The sequence below is a fragment of the Rhipicephalus microplus genome, chromosome 5 (genome assembly GCF_043290135.1).
Source record: "Rhipicephalus microplus isolate Deutch F79 chromosome 5, USDA_Rmic, whole genome shotgun sequence".
Classification (NCBI taxonomy): domain Eukaryota; kingdom Metazoa; phylum Arthropoda; class Arachnida; order Ixodida; family Ixodidae; genus Rhipicephalus; species Rhipicephalus microplus.
The window spans coordinates 93,267,048-93,279,141 of NC_134704.1; positions in this window are offsets into that span (position 1 = coordinate 93,267,048).

Consider the following 12,094-nt stretch of genomic DNA (forward strand, 5'->3'; position numbering starts at 1 on the left):
GACATGTTTCTAAAGAAGAAAAGGAAAATACACACTGTAATGTCACAGTGGTGCAAGCTCTAGCCCACCTCCTCAGTAGGGGAGGAAAGGCATGGACACTCTGTTGTTATTTGAAATAATGAATCGCGTAGACCAGCGTCGGAGGAAGGCCTCTTCTCCCAGCATGACTAGTTCTTCATTGAGATGCATAAGCATTATGTTTCTTAACCGATATAGCAGAGGAAACATGGCTCTCTGAGAGCGTCCCCTCCGGCGGGCCAGTCCCCTCCGCTTCCACAAAACGAAGGCTCCGATAGCCATTAAGAGTTCGACAAAGTTATCCCTGTGGCGGGACTTCCACTGCATACTTATTTGCAACATACTGGTAACCATGCGCCAAAAGGTGCGTGCTACTATACATTCATGAAAGACATGGTTCAGCGTTTCGACGCGGCCGCGTTGCGGCCATGTGGCGGAGGGCGCCACGCCCCACGCCGCAAGGCGGTCGGCCGTTGGTAAAGCCCTCCATTCCCTGAGCCAGTTTAGATCACGGACTTCGGAGGGGAGGGACGTGTTTGTAAGAGACCAACGCCTTTTTACGCGGCATTTCAGGCACTGTTCTTCAGTTAGACTTTTAAAAGCTATTTGTTCACTCATGTCGGTGAACGACATTTCCATCAGTTCTTGGACTGGAAAATCATTTCGCCTTTGTTGCAAAGATTTTATCACATGCGTGTAATACGCCGGTGGCTGCTCAGCAGCTGATCCCGTTTCGTTTGCTAAGCCAAAAAACCTTCTAGAGGTACCTAGCAGGTGCACTACGAGTTGCCTGCCTCGATACGATGAGTTTTCTAATCGTGCTCAGGTGTTTTAGAGAGCCAACATGCGGCACATTACATCAAGGTTTGGCATGCTGAGCCCTCCCCATTCCACTGGTAGGCGGACCAAGGCTCTAGAAACAGCTTCAGCGTGGCCATCCAAAAAAAAGGGGGGGGGGGAGCCGCACGCAGTGGTCACTCTCAGCAAAACCCGACAAGGTGGTCGAGTAATTCTGGCTACATAAAGCAGTGGCGCTGTTATGCTTGATTTCATTAGATAAGCTCTTTCAGTGAATGGTAAATGAAAAGTTCTCGCGACTTCAAGCGTCGGTCAGCTTTGCATTGGATCTCTTTCCTTGTGGTGCAGGCTACCTCACCAGTCGAAAAGAAAGTTACACCTAAGACTTTAACTCGTTGGACGATTTGGACGCCATCAGGGAACTCTTCAATGTGCATTCCAAAACACATTGCCTCGCTTCTTCTGGGATTAAGACGTGCTCCCGACAGGTGACTATACGTGGGAAATATTCGCAAGAAGGCTCTGTAGCTATCTATGTTCCGAATGAACAACGAGATGTCATCGGCGTATGCCGCTATACTTTCACTTCGCCCAAGCCTGGGAAAGGAAAACCGCGTATCGAAGTACATTTCTGAATTAGCTTCAATACTGGATCTATGCATAATACAAAGATAATTGCGGAGAGGATACGTTTAAGAGAGTTTTATTTCCGGATATATCTTACGCAGCTTATGTGCACACAGAAAAATGGATAATGGTGATTAATGCGTATATACAATGCAAGCTGTTATATACAGCGAAAGAACTTATAGCGTATACAGTGACGTACAATGCAAAAATTGTACAACAAATACAGGACATTCATGACATCGAGATGATTAAACTTAAACAGTAAGGCTATATGAACAAACAAGGGGAGGTCATTTGGGCGTTTAGGGGCGAAGCTTCTTAAAGCGGCACCCATTCGTCCCTCGTCGTAGTACGCAACATGTCTTACGCTTTGACCTGCAAGGTGGTGCTGGTGGGAGATTTCTCCTGTGCGTTGTTGAACAATAAAAAATTCGCAGCGTGCGCGTTAACTAAAAGCCAAATTCTCCTGTCTCTCATTCACCATTACCAACTATTGGCATGTATGTTGAGCACTATCTGACAAGAAAGGGTTGCTACGTTATACTCGCTGGGCGTAACCTCCTTGGTTTTATAAAGATTTAGCGAGCGTTGGGCCGCAGTGCCATGAATACAGTGAACTAGTATATACCATGAACTCGAGGTGGTTAAAAGTGGGATGTAGACAGGAAGCGCAAACCATAAGAAAGTGTGCATGTGCCACCTCTCGTTTAGTCCTTGGAATGTCCGTCGGATGGCAGTGCTTCTATATGCGGATTGATGATTAATTGATATGTGGGGTTTAACGTCCCAAAGCCACCATATGATTATGAGAGAAGCCGTAGTGGATGGCTCCGGAAATTTCGACCACCTGGGGTTCTTTAACGTGCACCCAAATCTGAGCACACGGGCCTACAACATTTCAGCCTCCATCGGAAATGCAGCCGCCGCAGCCGGGATTCGAGCCTACGACCTGCGGGTCAGCAGCCGAGTACCTTAGCCACTAGACCACCGCGGCGGGGCATTCTATATGCGGAATATATGATGAAAAGATGCGAGGTGGTGGTACTTGGAGTGTTGACTAGATGGACGAACGGACACACAGACAGATGCATGGACGGACGCACGGATGGCTGTGCGAATGGATTGATGCATGGATAGACGCAGGTGCGGATGCATGGACGAACGCAGGGACGGACGCACGGATGGACGTGCAGACGCATGAACAGACGCACACACACGGACGGGTAGATGGATGCACGGACGGTCACACAGACGGACGCATGGATGGACGGAAGCGAGAACGAAAGGACGGACGGATGCTTCGCCCCACTCTCCATCATTCACCCCGTGGATATGCTGCCATTTTTTTTCATAAAAGCAGCTCGGCTTGATTCGTGAATGGGACATTCCTAGACGATATGCTCCGTCGTTGCTGACTCGTGGCAGTAGTCACATTTGGGGTCAGGGTACTTTGTCGGGCGTATGTTGTGAAAGACCAGGATTGTCGCGAAACTTCGTGTTTGCAATCTTCCGATTGTGACCTCGTAGAGGCGGGTGAATCTTGGGGGCGGGGCATCATTTTTTGTAGCTTCTTCTAATTTGGACCTTAATTGTCGCCGCCGTTGAACTTTCGCTCGGTAGTTGCCTTCGTGGGTCTCATCCTGGGTCATCGTTGCAGCCTGCTTCGAGCTCGCATCCCCGAGTCGTTCCTTGCTATACTGCTGCAAGGCTCGTTGATGAACTAGCTCGTGTCCCGGATTGTCGGTGTGTCCACGAATCCAATGAACTCGTACCCGGACTGGTCGTTCTTTAAGTTGGGCGGCACAGTGCAGGGTGTGCCTGGCATACGCTGGAAGCTTTCTTCTAGTTTGGAGTGTTCGAAGCACTTGCTGCGAATCTGTCAAGATGTGAATAGCTTTTGGCGATGATCCTGTTTGATTGTAATGGGCTAGAACTTCCGAAACAGCGTACCATTCAGCTGCTTCGGGAAGTGAGCAGGATTGAGTAGAAAAGAATGAGGATGCTTCCCCTGTTCTCAGGTTGAAAAATGACTCTGTGTTGGAGCCTTCTAGAGTGCGTGAGGCATCCGTGTAGATTATATCTTCTTTGTTAGGTATACTTTTCAGGTGTTCAATACGCTACAGAGCGTAGTATGCCTTTCGCTGATTGTCTGAGGCTTGGCTCATATGTTTTGGAAGCGGCCGATTTTCTGTCATGGTGATGTCTTCCCATGGCGGAATGGTGGGTAGAATTTGAGGCAGGTCTTGGTTGCTTAGACCTAGCTCGTTTTTGATGGCTGTTCCAGGGCGGGTTAGCTTGAGGCGCTCATTTTGAGCTTGGAGTACAGGCTTTACTTAGTCACGTAAGGGAAGAAGTAGACCCGTTCCGTACGGGTCTTCGACTTTGGCGTATTTCGGTAGCCCTGTGGCGATGTGATTGCATGTTATGTTGATGCATTCAAGTTTTTCAAGCTGGGTCGGCGTCATTGGCAGGAAGGGTAGTCCACATAGGAGCCTTGAGTGGACGAACTTTTTTGTGAGCCTTTTAATTTGAACTTCGGATAGGCCCCAGGCGCAATTTGTCAACTTTCGCAGCACTCTTGTTCTCTGTTTCGTAGTGCACAGCGCTTTTTCTACCCACTGAGTGGACTTAGCATTTTATTGATATATCATGCCTAGTACCTTAATGTGCTCTTTGTGCTGTATGCTTGTGTTGCGTACAGTAAGTTGGAATTTATCTCGAATAAATTGCTGCTTGCTGTGGTTTGTAGGTTTGAGAAAAACTGTAAAATCTGTCTCTTCCTGTGAAACCTGGAGACCTTGCCTGTCAAGGAAAGTGGTTATAACATCGATGGCCTTCTGGAGTTGCTGCTGTTGCGTAGAGATGTCTCGTGCGTTACACCATTCACGTCGTCGGCATAGATTTCCGCTGAGATGGATTGGAATTCACTTAGAAGAAGGGCAAGTGGGCGCATTGTTATGCTAAACTGTGTTGGAGAGATAACGGCTCCCTGTGGAACTCCGGTTTTGTTACAGTATGATTGATTGGTGAAAGAACCTATTTTTTAGAAATTGTCCTGTAATGGAGAAAACTCCGGACATAATTATACAGCCTTCTACCGACATGCAGTTCTGACAGCTCTAGTAGTATAGTATCATGGGGCAACAAATCGAAACGCTTCTTTACGTCAATATAGACCATAGTGCTCAGCCAATAAGGTGAGGGGTTTTTTAGTACGCCCTCGTATAGGCGCCGCAGTGCGTCTTGAGTAGACAGGTGGGGTCTGAAGCCGGTTTGGTTCCAGTGACAGTGCTCCCTGTTTTCTAGCATCCATGTGAGGCACTTATTTAGCATTCGCTTCATCACCTCTCCGATTTCTGAAGTTAACGAAATTCGCCGAAGGTTACTTGCAGTCATCGGAGGTTCGTTCGTTTTAGGCAGTGGTATAACATTTGACTGTTTCCACTCATAAGAGAGATTGCCATCTTCCCATACTTTATTGATGATGGAAAGAACAGGGATTAGTTGGTTATCTGTCAGTTGCTGTAATTGTTTGTAGGTAATCATATCAGGGCCCTTAGCTGTTTTACAATTTGACTCCTTTAGTGCTATTATAAGTTCTTTAATTGTGAAGGGAGCATCCATTATGCCGTTGATTTGTTTTTCCTCTGGCCACTTTGGATACTCCGGATGCCTTGCCGGTTGTGGAAAAAATGTGTTGGCGCACGTATCAGTGGAGGCTGGTGCTGATGAATGGGAAGTCAAACAGAGTTCTTTAGTGGCTGTTGAAGTTTTGCCCCAGCCTTCCAATGATCTGACAAATTTCCTTAGCCTTTGATTACTTCTCTGACCGTGTAGCTGGTTGCAGCAATCCTGCCACTGTTGCTAACGTAGCTTGCATGCGTACTTTGATGCTTGTCTCGTAAGAAGCTTAAGCTTCAGGCGATTGCGAGCTGATCAGCCATGTGTGCATGTAAAGCAGTTATGCGTGCCTCGTACAAGTTTAAGAGGCGCCTATCGGGCACAGGCTTTCGAGGAATCTTTTTGTAGGTTTTGCTTGCCTTCCTTGTCGCTTCTCGTATGTTTTGTAAAACTGTCAAGGGTGTCTGTTTCAGGGCATTCATCCATATAAGACCAATACTTGTCCCAGTCAATTAAGGAACACTCCTCTGACATAGTAAAATTTTCGCCCCAGGCAATCACATTTGGTTAGTGGCCGCTGCCAATATATTCGGGCCATATGTCCCAGTGCATACATTTTGGTAGGTGTCTAACCCACGTGAGGTCCGGCGATGTATTATTCTGCTTCGCGCCCCCGCTCCTTGTGTATTGGTATGGCGTGTTGAGGAGGGTAAAGCCGGCGTCTTCCAAAGCTTTTTTCAGTTGCTTCCCTTTAGGAGAACTTTGTGAGTATCCCCAGAAGATGCATTCCGCGTTAAAGTCGCCCAGAATTAAGGCTGAGCCTTCAGTGTCTATTTTACTGAGAGAGAGATCCACATTACTTCATTTGGGAGGGCTGTAGCAGTTTAATATTTTGTATGTCTTGCACTCTATTTCGGTACGAGTCTGAATTCACGAGAATGAAACTAAAGAAAGGAGGTCGTGGACTGCCGGAAGGTTCTTCTTTGTATACGTTACACATCGACCAGATGAAACGCCAGCATAGCCTGGAATGGGGCAATATTTACCCGGTTCCTGCACGCAAATGATATCGGTAGTTTTTTCGAGAGCGTTTATGATGTAAATAAAGTCATCAATTTTATTGGGAAGGCTTCTCGCGTTCCACTGAACTATCAGAGGCATGATTCGGAATCTATGATTCATTGTTGATCTGCACTAGCAGTAAGGCTGATGCATTTGTTACCTTTAACAGACGTTCTTGGTTTGAGTTTCTCAATAATGTGTTGCATGCGCTGTAGCTGTGCAGCGAATTGCTCAAAGCGACGCTCGTATTGCTCAGGCTCGGAGGATGTTGCCCTTGACTCAAGGTTAGAGTGTCTCTGGCAGAGTTCTGTTCTTTCAGTTGGATAATAACAGTTTTAATTTCATCAATAGTTTTGTGTTGGTCACTGATAATTTGCAGATACTTCTTCTGGGGGTTTCGTAGTTCCGCTAGTTCTTGCAAAACGCTTGGATGCGTCTGCGGTGCAGGTGAGGCATTAGGTGGAGACTGCGCGTTATGCACCTTAGCGGCATATGTGGCGAGGGACGCTAGCTGCATCGGAGGTTGTGTTGGTGACTGCGGGCACGTCTGCGGTGTGAGTGTTAGTTGATCGGTTGCAAGAGACGGTAAGTTTCGTTCCTCTAACTGTTGCGTCTTCTGGGTCTTTTTGCCTGATGAGCAGAGGTTTGATGAGGAATAGGGCGCCGCTGGCTTGTGTGGCTTGTTCACTCGCTTACGAAGGAAGGAAGGAAGGAAAAACTTTATTTGCAAGGGTTTGGGACAGGGGTCATGAGCTTGATGGGTGGGGCCCCAAGTGCCGCCGTCTGTCTGACGTGCCGCAGAAGTGCAAGCTGCACTTCTGGGTCAGAGCTGGCGAGCTGTGCCTCCCATCGCTCGAAAGTATTACAAAGCTTGTACTGACCTAAAAAGGTATCTAAATTTGGTGGTCGTTTTAGGCATCCCCACGAAATGTGGTAGAGCGATGGCGAGCCGCCACACCACGGACAAGCACGCCCATACAGCGTTGGAAAAATTTTGTGTAACCTTTGAAGATTGGGAAAGACTCCCGTTTGAATTCGGTGGAGGTCAATCGCGTCCTCCCCTTCTAATGATTTGTGGGGGGCGCTGTATTTTTGTCGCATGCCTCGCTGGTTAGCAAGAATTTCGCGAGGGGTCATTCTGGATGGGTCATTATCCTCCTCGATAGCTTCCTCCTGGAGTGTTTCAAAGGATTGAATGTGCTGTCGAAGCTCTGCTCGGTTCGTGAGCCCTCGAGCACAAGCGTCAGCACTTTCGTTCCCCTCCAGGCCTGCGTGTCATGGACACCAGATCAGTCTGTATTTGTTCGTCAAGCTCCCGCCTAAGAACTTGCTTATGTTTAACGGGAGGCGGCCTCTTAAAAAGAAACGGCACGCTTCCTGCGAGTCGGAAATGATAGTTGTCTGCGGTTCATCTCTTTGTTCCTGCGCTTTGATTGCAAGGGCAATGGCAAAGCATTCCGCCGTGGCGATCGAGGACGTGTTCAGTGATGCACATGTCACCATGCAGTTGTCGTTGCTAAGTACCGATGCAACTCACCGTTTAAAATTGTACCTTGAAGCGTCCACATACAAAACATTTGATTTGTTTTTGAATGTTTTTCGGAGCCATCGCACTCTCTCCTCTCGGCGCTTTCTGTTTGTTTTTACGTCCATGTTCTTGGGCAGCGGTGAGATCGAGATCTTGCTGCGGACGGGATCCGGGATTTCTACAAGAACCTCGTCCATGTTCTGGGGGTATGGCGGAAAGCCCACCCTAGAAAGTATCTCTCTCCCCGCTTTCGTTTGACTTAGACGATTTCTCTGCGCAGTCAGTACCGCTGTCTTTAGCTCAGGGTATGTATTATATATACCGAGGTCCAAAAGCTTTTGGGTTGGTGTGCTTACCGGTAGCCCTATAGCCACTTCGTAGGCGCCCCTAATTATAGACTCGATGGTTTCTTCTTCTGATTTGTTTAACACGTGGAAAGGTAGACTATACGTAACCTTACACAGTACAAGTGCCAGTACTAATCTAATTGTGTCTCCTTCCTTCATGCCCTGCTTGTGGTATGTTATTCTATGGATCATTCGTGCAACTTGTTTCGTGGCTGATTTTAATATGTTTATTGTATGATTCGCTCGTCCATTACTTTGAACCCAGTAACCCAGAATACGTGCGACGGTCACCTCACGTACTTTGACACCTTCAATGTTTATGTCAATGCTTCCGTTACTTTTGTATCTTTTTCCATGTACCCTGATAATTTCAGATTTTTCTGGGGCACAGCTGAGCCCGCTTGCCTTCGCAAAGTTTTCAACTGCTGTTGCAGCCTCTTGAAGTGTCTGCTCTTTGTTAGCTAGACATCCACGCGTTGCCCATAGGGTGATATCATCCGCATAAAGAGTGTATCCTAACTGCGGAACTCCATCCAGAGCTCGCGTGAGTCCTAACATGGCGATATTAAAGAGAAGGGGAGAGAGGATGGCTCCTTGAGGGGTACCTTTGTTTGGCATCTCAAAAGCGTCTGACGTGACTTGTGCTACGCTTATCGAAGCCCGCCTTTCTGTGAGGAATGCCTTGATGTAATTGTAGGTGTTTGTCCCACATCCCATGTTGTTTAATTCTGTTAGGATGGCCTTATGCGAGATATTGTCGAATGCTCCTTTTAAATCAAGGGCTAGTATTAGATGTTCTCCTCCTGTAGGTATATAGCTCAATACTTCCTCTTGTAATAGGAGAAATGCGTCTTGGGTGGAGAGGCCATTGCGGAAACCCAGCATAGTGGCTGGAAAAAGGCCGTTGTCCTCTATAAAGTTTTGGAGCCGATTATGAATAACCCTTTCGAAAAGCTTTCCCATGCATGACGTCAAAGATATGGGCCGGAGTGCCTGCAGGGATGGCTTCTTCCCGGGTTTTGGTATCGTAATAATTTTGGCTACTTTCCATTCCTCGGGTATCTTCCCTTTGAGCGAATAGTTGTCATTAAAATGGTTTGTCAGTGCCTCTATAACCTTATCGCTGAGGCTCCTTATCATTGCATTTGTGATTTGATCTGAGCCAGGCGCAGAATTTCTCTTGGCTGCTTGGGCAGCCGCAAAGACCTCTCCCGTGGTGATTGGGGCATCGAGTCTCTCGTTTTTCGCACCAGTGTACTGCATTTCAATACTGCAACTATCGGTATTCTCTCCTATGTGTCTGTCCTTAAGTGCTTGTATTAACTCCTCCTCTGTGCCCGGAAAATCATGCATTATTCGTTGTAGTGTTCTGTTCGAGGCCGATTTTGATTTTTCTGGGTCAAGCATGTTCCTTAGGATGGCCCAAGTTTTCGCAGTGCTTAGAGTGTCCTGTAGTGAACTGCAGAACTGGATCCATCCCTCAGTTGCAATTTTGTTAGCCTATTGATTTGCCTCCTCTCCTAAAGCAGCGATTTTGCGGAGAAGGTTCCGGTTGAGTCGCTGGTTTTTCCACCTTTTCAGCATACGGCGCCTGCTCTCCCACAGGTGGAGCAGGTGCCTGTCGACTGCAGGAGTCTCTGCTGTTCTTGCGATACGTTTAGATGTTTGTTTGTGAACTGAGATTATGTACTCTGACCATTCCCCAATCGACTCCGGTACAGAGTCGGGTGAGGGATCACGTCGCCTGTATCTTTCCCAGTCAGTGATCACCACGTCTCCTATGACCCTGCGTAGTTTTGGAGTTGAGAGGGAAATACTGATTATGTAGTGATCGCTGCCGAGATTCTCTTCCAGGTTTGTCCAGTTAGCGTCGTTAACATTACGTGTGAATGTCAGATCTGGGAACGTGTCTCGACTTACGCTGTTACCCAGCCTCGTAGGTGTTGTGGGTAGAGTAATTAAGCTCAATCCTAGTTTGGATACGGCGTGTTCGAGACGTCTTCCTTTAGGGGAATCTCTCGAATAACCCCATGTGGTGCTGGGTGCCTTAAAGTCGCCCAATACCACAAGTCGATCTTTCGCCCCTGCAATACCGACTACATTTTTAAGCAGTGCACCGAAGTCCTCGTGTTTCTCTTTGGGAGGGCTGTAAATATTTAATATTACGGTTTTCACTTTGCCTCTCTTCAGAGGAAGAAGGGTGATTATCTGATGATTTATCCGCAGACTTTCTATGTGCTCAACCTTTGCTGCAATACTTTTGCTAACCAGCGAGGCTACGCGGGGATCATTTTGATCTTGCAAACAATAATATCCCTGCAGTTTGACCATATTGGGCCCAACCTCCTGCAGGCATATTACGTCTGGCTGAATTGGTACCGAGTTCATGTAATTTTGGAGTGCTGCGGCGCGCTTGTGAAAAGTGCGACAGTTCCACTGCCAAATCTCTAAATGTTCTACACTTTTTATATTATTTTTGGCCATGCTGCATGGTCGTATCCAGCCCCGCCGCGGTGGTCTAGTGGCTAAGGTACTCGGCTGCTGACCCGCAGGGCGCGGGTTCGAATCCCGGCTGCGGCGGCTGCATTTCCGATGGAGGCGGAAATGTTGTAGGCCCGTGTGCTCAGATTTGGGTGCACGTTAAAGAACCCCAGGTGGTCAAAATTTCCGGAGCCCTCCACTACGGCGTCTCTCATAATCATATAGTGGTTTTGGGACGTTAAACCCTACATATCAATCAATCAAATCATGGTCGTATCCATGCTGTCGCGGCCTGCTTTGGATGGTTTGTCAATACCTGGGGCGGACATGGAGCGTTTGTTTAGTGCCCTCTGCAAGCCTCCCACAGCATCGTTAACATACTGCCTCTGAATTTTCAGTTCTTCTACGACAAACGTTTTCATTTCCGCCATAAAATCCCCTAGAAGTTTATGTAAAGTAGCTATGCTTTCCCTGTTTGCTTGAACCTGTGTCTGCACTCGCTTTACTAGTTCCCTGCTTTCTGATTTATTAGCGAACGAGTCTTCGTCTATCGTTTCCGCGCTCGTTTCTGCACTATTCTTCATGTGGGCTAGACGCTCTCGCGCCTCTTTATTGCCCACGATGGGGTTGCCTATCGACCTTGGGTTTTGTATTTTCTTAATTGCATTTTCTAATTTGATTTTCATTGACGAGATGACCATTTTATACTCTTTCCGCTCCGCAGCCATTTGATTTCTAAGCTGTTTAATTTCTTGTGTTAATCTTTTGTTCTCCTCTAGAATTTTCCTATACTGTGGGCTATCAGTTGCAGGAACATTGGGAGGCACTGGACTCGCCCAGCTCACCTTGTTTGGTTGGTTGTTTTGTACGTCCTGCGTACTAAGGCCAGTGGTTGCTGCTACTGCTTCTTCTTTCCTGGCATGGGCGGAGCTTGTTTCCAAGCTGTTGATCGGTGTTTTCTTCAAATTTGGCTTGCCAGGGGCCTCCGCAGGCTTGCTAATATTCCGCTGTTGCGGGGTCTTTGATGATGATCTCGATCTTGATCGTGATCTGGAGTTGGATCTAGATGCCTGCCGCGTCTGGAGAGTCGCTTCCTCTCGGTCTGAGCTGAACCAACGAGGAGGTTTCTGCTGGTGTTGCTCAAATTGCGGGAAATCCTTCTCGGCATAGGTACACTCTGTTTGTCTTCGAGGCGTCTCCACTCGTGATTTTCGGGGGGCCACATTTTTCAGTTTCTTTTTGCATGATTTGTCTCCTGTAGCGTGCTCTTCACCGCATATGGCGCAGTTCAGGGCACATTCATGTTCTTGAGTAGGATCACACGTCCCACACTTGGAGCACACATTGGCGTTCGGAGTCGGGCACACGTCGGTTCGGTGTCCAGTTGATCGACAAATCTTACAAACCTGTACGGTAGGCTTGTATGGATAACAGATCGCCTCTGCACCCATAAAATAGACACACCTGGGGAGCACGCCACCCGTAAAAGTTATCATTGCTGACTTCGAAGAGCCCAGCATTCTGGCTCTCTCTATCTTCACCCCTTGTGTCCGTATTCGTAAGGTTTGCCATCAGGTCGGCCTGAGTGGTTCCAGGCGGTAGTCCGTGA